The 9139-nt window shown below is 52.6% G+C and overlaps 1 pseudogene; it reads right to left on the reverse strand.

The window, feature by feature from the left end:
• Positions 1-3589: 3589 nt before the first annotated feature.
• LOC140908343 (S-phase kinase-associated protein 1 pseudogene) lies at positions 3590-4323 on the reverse strand (annotated as a pseudogene).
• Positions 4324-9139: the final 4816 nt, after the last annotated feature.

Genomic DNA, 9139 nt, shown 5'->3' on the forward strand with positions numbered 1-9139 from the left:
AGCAGGGGTCACAGTGGTTGTGGTTCTTAGCATATGCAACCTGCCGCAAGTGGCATGTGACCAGGATTCATCACCGAATTTGGTCCGGCGGTTGGATCATTAGATTCCCTGGCCTGGGCTGGGCATTCACGGGGTGTGTGACATGCATGCTGATCTATGCCCTGCAGTGGGGGCAGTGGGGATGCACATAGGACACTCCCACACCTGGACACCACATGGAGATATACAAAGGGCACTATCCCACCTGGCCAGCAAGGGTCACTGTCCCAGTGGGAGAGATATTCACCATGCACTGCCCAACCTGGTCACCAGGGGGCACTGCAGCATGACACACGCCCGCTGAGTGTGGTGGAGCATGTCCATGTGTTATTCTGCACTTTAAGAAACAAGCCCAATGTCACAGATTAATTTTATTTACATTTGTGACAAAGAAGTTACAACCTCCACCTTGCCATGCACCTGCCCTAAGCTGGCGCAGTGTCCCTGAGCAAAGCAGCTGCCCCAGAACAGAGAGACTTAAAGGGGAAGGAGCTTTAATGGGCAGCATTGAGACGCTGCTTAGAGACCCTGGTGAGGGGCACACGCAGCATTCATACAAAATTTTATGCAAACTCCCCACTTCATCACACATATGAGTTAAAAGAAAAGGAGGACTTGTGGCACCTTAGAGACTAACCAATTTATTTGAGCATAAGCTTTCATGAGCCACAGCTCACTGCATCGGGTGCATTCCGATGAAGTGAGCTGTAGCTTACAAAAGCTTATGTTCAAATAAATTGGTTAGTCTCTAAGGTGCCACAAGTCCTCCTTTTCTTTTTGCAAATACAGACTAACACGGCTGCTACTCTGAAACATATGAGTTGTAACCAGAGTCCATGGAGGACAAGTGTGGAAAGAAAGAACACACAGAAAATTGGCATTTCAGCACACACAGGTGAAAAGAAACAGCACAACGTCTCCTTCCCCCACTCGACTCCCTGCCTCCTTGCTCTCAGCAAGAAAGAACTGGAACTAGGGTTCATGCTCAGGAAAACGGTGCACATCCCTGAAGGCAGTGCCAAAGCAAGCAGCAGTGCAGAAGTATCTGCCTAACAGTTGAACTTTGCATTGGAAGGCCTGGCTACAAGGGGGGGCTAAGGCATATTTTGGGGTGGATATAACTCATGTGTTTCCCACAGGGCAGCAGTGACACCTGGTGGCCATTTATGGTAATGCACAGAGTGTTTCCCCTGGAGCAGCAGTGACATTTGCACTGGCATGGGTGGGTATGGGGGAGGGGCTAGCCAAATTTGGGGGTATTTATAAGCCACTGCACAACCTCTCCCACCACCATCCCTGATCTTACTGAGAGTAACAGCCCTCTGCTCTCATCTGACATTCCCTGGCATCTGTCTCAAAGACAGGCTGTCCTACGTCTTGGTCTCAGGCCAGAGCTGAAATTATTCTCTATCCATTCTCCCTTGCAGAAAATAAAACCCACAAAGACCAAATTCGTGGCAGAAACTTCAATGGTATGTGTCTCTGGTGCTTGCTATTCCAGAAGGACTTTTCCTACATCTCCCCAAAGCAGTCATGGCTACTCCCCCGCACAAAATCATCACCCCACACAGCATTCTATTGTCCTTTTCCCTCGCCTTCACCCCACTGGGGTTTGCCCTACCCAGAATGCTCATGTCCTCTGAAGCAAGCAAAAGGCAGTAGAGAGGAGGATGAGAATGCCGTGACCAGGGAATATCACCCAGTGATGTGGGAGGAATAAATTTAGGACTGAGCAGCTCTGCTTGCATCCAAGTTGGACAAGTTAACTACTGAGACAGGGCTGCAAAGACTGTTGTCTATGGAGAGAATTTATGTTAGTCTGGGATGGTCTTGAGGAACAGCTTTTGCCTCTAAATGGGGCACCATGACCTGGGGGGAGCCCATTCAGCCCTGTCAAGGAGTTGTAGCCGGTGATGGAGTCTTCTTGAAGTATGGTAGCTTCCTGAAAAGCAAATTTCCATTTGCTCTTACTCCACAGCTCACTGTCTGACTTCTATCCTCTGGGATGGGCTCAAGATGGCTGCTGCTTCTCTTGATCTCTGCCAGAGGCTGGCCATTCTCTCATCTACACAATGTCATGAGGAACTGAGACGAGAGAGAGAGAGAACACTTGTACCCTAGGCCACCACTGGTGCAGGGAAGACAGACACACAAAATTGTCTCCTGGCTACTGCTCCTTGGAGCCCCCTTTTCTATTTCCCTCCAGCCTACCCAGTGCCTGAAATGGTCAGAACTGAAAAGGAAGTATAGCTCCCGTGGGTCTCTCCACACCGTGAAGTGAGAGAGACCCAGGCCTACCCGGGATGCTCTGGTCCTCTGAAGAAAGGGATGATGGAGTATGCACATCAAGAACAATGTGATGTCCAATGATTCACATCCAGTGATGTGAAGGATAGACCAGCAATAACCGAGCATCTCTAGTTGCACTCAGGCCTCCCTTCTTCATATTTAGTCCTGGGGAAGCTGGGGTAGGGGACAAGCCCAGACAATTACAAGCCAAAGGCAGAGCTCCTCCTTCCACAGAATGGGTCCTGCGGAAATAAGAAGCATCTCACTGCTCTCAGGGAGGGACCTTGCTACTCAGACACTGGATAGAGAGACATAATTTTTTCCAAAATTGACACCTACTCTTCCTTTGTCCTTGTCACCACCAGACAGGACTTGAGAGCTACTCAGTGCCAACCCCCACCCCACCCCCACCCCGTTTCTTCCACTATCCATGGCACCAGTTAGTGCAGCAGCCGCCCTGCCCTATCCAGCTCAGCTCTGCCTTCTGGCCTCTGACCTGGGCACTACATTACACAATGTTACTGTTCCCACAGTGCCAGGCTCCAGCTGTACTTACCTTTGTGTCCTTGGGACCTTCTAAGTCCTGAAATCAGCCCAGAGAGAAAGAAGTGAAAATTCCTGTGGGAGATTCATGCTGAGCCACATTCAATGCAACATTAAGGCCATTAACTACCCTACAGACATCTGCCGCATGGCTGTGTCTGTCGAGGGGCTGACGGGGTGTGATCTCAGATGGACAGAGCTGTGCCAGGAAAAGTGCCTAGTGGAGACACAGTTATACCAACAACTCTGTGCTTTTACTGTTTTAGCTTGTTTCACTGGTGGGGGTGGGGATTTACAAAGTGCCTAAATGCCTTTTGAAAATGAGACCTAGGTGCCTAAATCCACTAGGCATTGCTATGCTGAGCGCAGCAGCACCTAAATACCTTTACAATCTGGGCCCACATGACTTGCCCAATAACCCGATTTTATAGGGACAGTCCCGATTTTTGGGTCTTTTTCTTATATAGGCTCCTATTACCCCCACCTCCTGTCCCGATTTTTCACATTTGCTGTCTGGTCATCCTACCCAAGGGAGTCCTCAGTGGCACAAGGAACTGAACGCAGATCTCCCATATTAGCATCCTACCCCTGGGCCAGCCTTCCTCTGCAAGACATGCTCTCAGCTCTCTCGAGCTGTGCTGGCATCCCCAGTGAGGGCTAGGTGACAGGGTCAGGCCAGATGGCTACAGGAGAGTGGTTTTCTTTGTTGTTGTTTTTTTTTTCACGCTTAGTTCAGTTTTATTCATTGCTGAGTAGAGTAAAAAGACATCTGATTACACTGGTAAAAACTCAACCATAGGATTTAAATCTGTACACAAAAAAACACTAAACATGCAAAGGGAACAATATCCTGCTAATACAACTTCATTTGCTGCTGCATTTGTCTAATGTTAACAATTATAAACAGAGCAGTGCAACTAGGATTTGGAACGATCCTTACAGTGTTAGAGTGTCAGGCACAAAACTTCACTTCTCTTCACACCACTGGTTCTCTTTGCGTACCTGTGCTTCTTCCTCTTCAGTGAAGTCATTCTTGATATTGAAGGTCTTGCGAATTTCCTCTGGAGTTTTCCCCTTAATCATATTTGCAACAGTCTTGCATGTGACATCGAGCAAACCTTTAATGTCTAAGTAATTTGCAGCCAGGATAAGTTCAAAAAGTGTTCCTTGGTCTACTTTCAGGAATTCTTGGTCCCATACAGGGAAGTCATCTGTTCATTTTTCCTTGTTCTCATCGTCCTCAGGGGGAGGTGGATCATCCTTGTGGTGGGTGCACATTGAATCACCTTTTTTAATATAGCTGCATTAACATTTGAAAGAGGGGCTGGGATCATCATCTCCTTCATCGTCCATTCCCAGATCTTCCAACATAGTAGTTACAGATTGCTTTGCAATTTCAACATCAACTTCAAAAATTTCTCCATCTGAACTCCGCAGTTTAATGGAAGGCATCATGAGACGGCGCCCAGCTCCACGTCCCTCCACGCTGACCGAGACCCGGTGGTGTTAAAAGGCAGATATATTAGTCCCCGATTAAGCAGGTCCATTTTCCCTGGGTAAGGTAATAGGGGCAGTTCCAGAATAAGAAGGAACTTGCTGGAATCAATTAGGGCAGGCTGGCTAATCAGGGCACCTGAGTTTAAAAAGGACCTCACTCCAGTTTGTGGCGTGCGTGCGAGGAGCTGGAGCAAGAGGCACTAGTTGCTGAGAATGAGAAGGCGTACTGCTGGAGGACTGAGGAGTACAAGCATTATCAGACACCAGGAGGAAGATCCTGTGGTGAGGATAAAGAAGGTGTTGGGAGGAGGCCATGGGGAAATAGCCCAGGGAGTTGTAGCTGTCACGCAGCAGTTCCAGGAGGCACTCTAGACAGCTGCAGTCCACAGGGCCCTGGGCTGGAACCCGGAGTAGAGGGTGATGATGTTTTACCCAAAGCATTACGCTAATATAATGGGTTATAAAGAGAGCATGTTGCCTAGTGGATAGAGCAGTAGACAGGGAATCAGGGCAGCCTTGGTTCTAGTCCTGTCACTGGACTTTTGCAAGTCACGCCCTATCTGTGCCTTGGTTTCCCCATCTGTAAAATGTCAGTAATGATACTGATCTCCTCTGTTAAGCACATTGAGATCTACTGCTGATAAGCTCTGATCCCGGTAGCTTGTTCCCTTGGTGACAGATAACTGGGTGTTCCTCTGCATCCCCAGTTCCAGGCATCCATTCTCCTCAGCTGTAAAATGGGTACCCTGCTGCTTATGTTTTCCTGTCTAGAAACTCCCCCCCACCCCCGAAGACTAACACTCAATCTAGTGAAAAAATCTAGTGAAGGTGAAAAAACCCCAAGGTCTTGTCAATCTGAGCTAGGACAAAATTCCTTCCCAACCCCTAATCTGGTGATCAGTCTGAGCCTGAGCATGTGAGAAGGACCCACCAGCCAGGCATCTAGACAGAGGATTCTCTGTATCACCTCAAAGCACTGGTCAACCCAATTTAGTGTCCCATCTCCAGCTGTTGTCCATCCCTGATACTTCAAAGGAAAGCAAAAAACGAACACACAAAAAATCCCAGAATACAATTGTGCACTGGGGAAAGAAATTCCTTCCTGATCCCTGCAGGTAACTGGCTGAAAGCCTGAAGCATGAGAGTTGACTATAGTCAATATCTTAGATAGAGGGGGTGTATGGAGATGGATAGATAGATAGATTAGATAGATAATGACAATGAATGAGCTGCATCTCCTCACAAGGTCCCAGCTCTGTGGTGTTTCCCTGGGAGGCCTCCCCACCCTGCTGTTACACTGACCTAATGAACCATGTGGGGAGCGTCTTTTACCCACAAATCCCCTCAGTGCTGCCAGCAGACTGCTCCCTTGAGGAAAAGCCTTGGTCCTCCTGCCCAGCTTGTGGGAAATGAGCACCAAACCCTGCAAAGTCTCCTTCTCAGCCCTGCAAGGGACACGAATGTGTTTGTTTATCTCATGACTACATCCTAAATTCCCAACCCGTACAGCATCTAAAAGGGCCCTCAGGGTGAAAAGCAGCCCCCCAGCCCCATTAATAGTGCCTGGAGCCAGCCTGGCCCCCAAGGAGGGGTTCTGCAGCCCAGAGTTGTGGGGCAATCCCCTCTTTAAGGATGGTTCACAGAGCCACAGCGGCAGCAGCCCCAGGGCGATGGGGACAGAGGGGGTTTGGATCCAGAGCGTGAGACCGTCCTACAGTCGTGGGGCTGGGTCCGTAGCCTGGTCTCTGAACCTCTTCCCAGCACAATGGGCGCGATGGGCAGATGGAGCCCGGACGTACCTGCTGACAGCATTTCTGACACCCTAGAGGGGAACGAGAGACAGAGCAGAGTCAGTGCCCTGGGACCAGCCCGACCACTTCTGCCCCAGATGGGTCCCTCTGCTCTCTCAGCCCCAGCCCTGCCTGCTGGGGAACTGCTCATTCCCAGGCTTCCAAAGCTTTGGGTTCATGTTTAAACTGAACTGGGAGTCTCTTGGCTTTGTAATGACTGGGGTTTGGCTGGGGTTTCTAGCAGGCACGGGCGGGGGTAGCATAGGCCGGGGAAGGCTGTGCCTCCCCAAACAGCCTGGCATGGCCCTGTCCACGCTCCACCTCCAAGCTCCCTCCTGCCTGCTTCCAGTTCCCTTCCTGCTCTGTTGTCAGTGGCCGAGAGGCTGGGGGAAGCAGGCTGGGGCCGGTGCACAAGGCCCCAGGGCTGGACGTGCTGGGGCTGGGGGCGCTCCGGCCACATCGCCTGCCCGTCCGCCCTGCGCTCTGGGACTGGAGCTGGGAGGGTGCGGGGGGGGCGGGGGGCTGGCAGCAGTGGGGGGGGTGTGTTCTGGGCTCTAGTGGGGGAGGGGGAGTGGAAGGGGCGGGGCCTCAGCCAGAGGGGGAGGGACCAGGGGCTAGCTTCCCCCAACAGCTCGTTCACCTGGAGGGCCTATGAGAGTCAGGTGCCCAAGTCCCATGGGAAGTCAGGGGGCACTGGGGGCTCCTTGGGCTCTTTGAAACCCAGCAAACCCAGAGGTAGAGCAGTGTGGTGGCTGTGGACACTGAGCTGGGAATCAGGCGGGGTGAAAGTGAGCGGGTACGGTGTACCGGTAAGAAGCCGGCACCAGCCCGTACAAACCCCACGTTAAAGTGCTGCCACGGCAGCACTTTAACGTCCCTGCCTCTTTTGCCTCCCCCGCCAGCAGGGTCCATACCGGTAGGGCTGCCGATGGCGGGGGTGGGGTGGGGGGCAAGAGGGCAGCTGCCTCGGGGCCGGCCATTTAATAGGGCCCGGGGCTCCCGGCCACCACCGCTGCTACTGCAGCAGCGGCCAGAGCCCCAGGCCCTTTTAAATCACTGCTGGAGTCCCGGGCGATGGGGGCCAAGCAGCAGAGATGGGCTGGCAGGGGAAGGCTGACCCCCCCAACCCCGCCCCTTCCACCGGAGGCCCCTCCCCTTCTGCCCATCAGTCCCCCCATCAGTAAGAATTTATTATTACTTTCACCCCTAGAATTAGAACATCTGGGTTCTGACACCCCCTCTGCCACTGACTGGGGACAAGTCCCTGTTTGCCTCAGTTTCCCCTCCCACCCTGCATCTGCCTGGTCTGTTCAGAGTGTGAGTCCTTCAGGACCAGGCTGGTCTGTGTAGTGCCTGGTACAATGGGGCTCTGATCCCAGCTGAGGCCACCAGATGCCACTGTGATGCGAGTTAATGGAACAAGAAACTGAATATCTCCCAGGGGCCAGATCCTCAGAGGAGCTGAGGCACCAACACAAACAGCTGGTTTGTGGAGATGCTCAGCACCGACCCAAACGTGTTGTCATGGCTACGGATCAGCTGCCCTTCTGACCCCGACCCCTTCTATGGGTGCGCTAAGGGAACATCTACACTGTGAAAAAAGACCCACGGTAGCAAGTCTCAGAGCCTGGGTCCACTCACTCAAGCTCGTTCTGCAGTGTAGACGTTTGGCCCAGGCTCTGAGACCTGGCAAGGGGGGAGGGCTTGAAGCCTGGGCTCCAGCCCAAGCGGGAAAGTTGACATGGCTATTTTTAGCCCAGTAGCACAAGCCTGAGTCAGTGGAGCCAGGCTCAGAGACTCCCAGGTGTCGATCTGTTTTTGCAGTATAGATGTACCCTGAGTGACCCAGACAGCTGTAAAGCCTCATGCCTTTACTTGCCTGGGTGGGATCACATCGTTCTCCCAAGCTCAGACCAGGTTTTAGGTTCCAGCCACCCCGTGGCTCAACAGTGCTTACGCAACAGGTCCAGCTGGGTTTGGTACCCGCAGTTCTGCTCTCGGAAGCTTGGCCAGTGGTGGATAGAGCCTTGATTACCAAAATTCTGTCTACAATTATCAATAGCAACAAAGCAGAACATAAGGGGAAAAGTTCCAAAGGCAACAAAAGGCCTAGACACTTCTGTCTTCCCTAACAGCTCAGCCCCCTTGGCAGGGAGCCCAGGCACGGCTGACGTGCTCCAGTCCCGCCTCTGTAGCCTGGATTTGCCGTGCGTGAGTCTTCCTGAACTCCAGCCAGGGGCCTGCTGTTCTTCTGTTTTCTGAGCCTGGTTAGAGCCATCCGGGCAGCTCTGCAGGAACTAGAGCATCGTAGTTGCGGGTGTGTGAAGTGAGAGGGTGTTGCCCGGGCTCCTGTCCTGCCCCGGCCGGCACACAGACAGAGCCCCAATGAGGGAACTCCTTACGTGCCTTCACCAGCCATTGCAATAGCCCAGGCAGCTCCTGACACCAGAAAATCCATCTCCCTGGCTGAGCATGTGCCGCCCTGACGCTGGCCTTCTTTGGGAAAAGGGCAGCGTTATCCCTCTCCTGCTCCCTTGCCACAAGGCGGCAGACACCAGTCCGGAGGCCTTAGCCTGTGCCAGTCCCTCCTGTAGGTACATGCCCAAATTCAAGAAGTGCTCGTGTGATTCGTTCCAAGCTCGTGTCATTCTCCAATGGCCCACAATGTACCCACTTGGGGCTGCCACCCCTTGTGTGGGGGGAGGGGGCAAAACTCTGGCTGATGGTGGATGTTCAGCTGAGGCCTTCACTAGGTTCCCCATGGTTATTGCTGCCCCTTTGCCCCTCATGGCAGGGCCATGCAGTCTGCGCTCCAGCTACCCCGCTCCAGAGCTCACCCCTGCCCCAGAGCTCACATAGGATGTCGCTCGCCTGCCCAAGGCGGCGCTGCCAGGAACCCACCCCTGGGAAAAGGAGCCTGGCCGAGGCATTGAGCCTTGTGGCGTTCCCTGGTGTTATCTGGACCGGTGATCTACTAGGTC

The sequence above is a fragment of the Lepidochelys kempii genome, chromosome 3 (genome assembly GCF_965140265.1).
Source record: "Lepidochelys kempii isolate rLepKem1 chromosome 3, rLepKem1.hap2, whole genome shotgun sequence".
Taxonomy (NCBI): Eukaryota; Metazoa; Chordata; order Testudines; family Cheloniidae; genus Lepidochelys; species Lepidochelys kempii.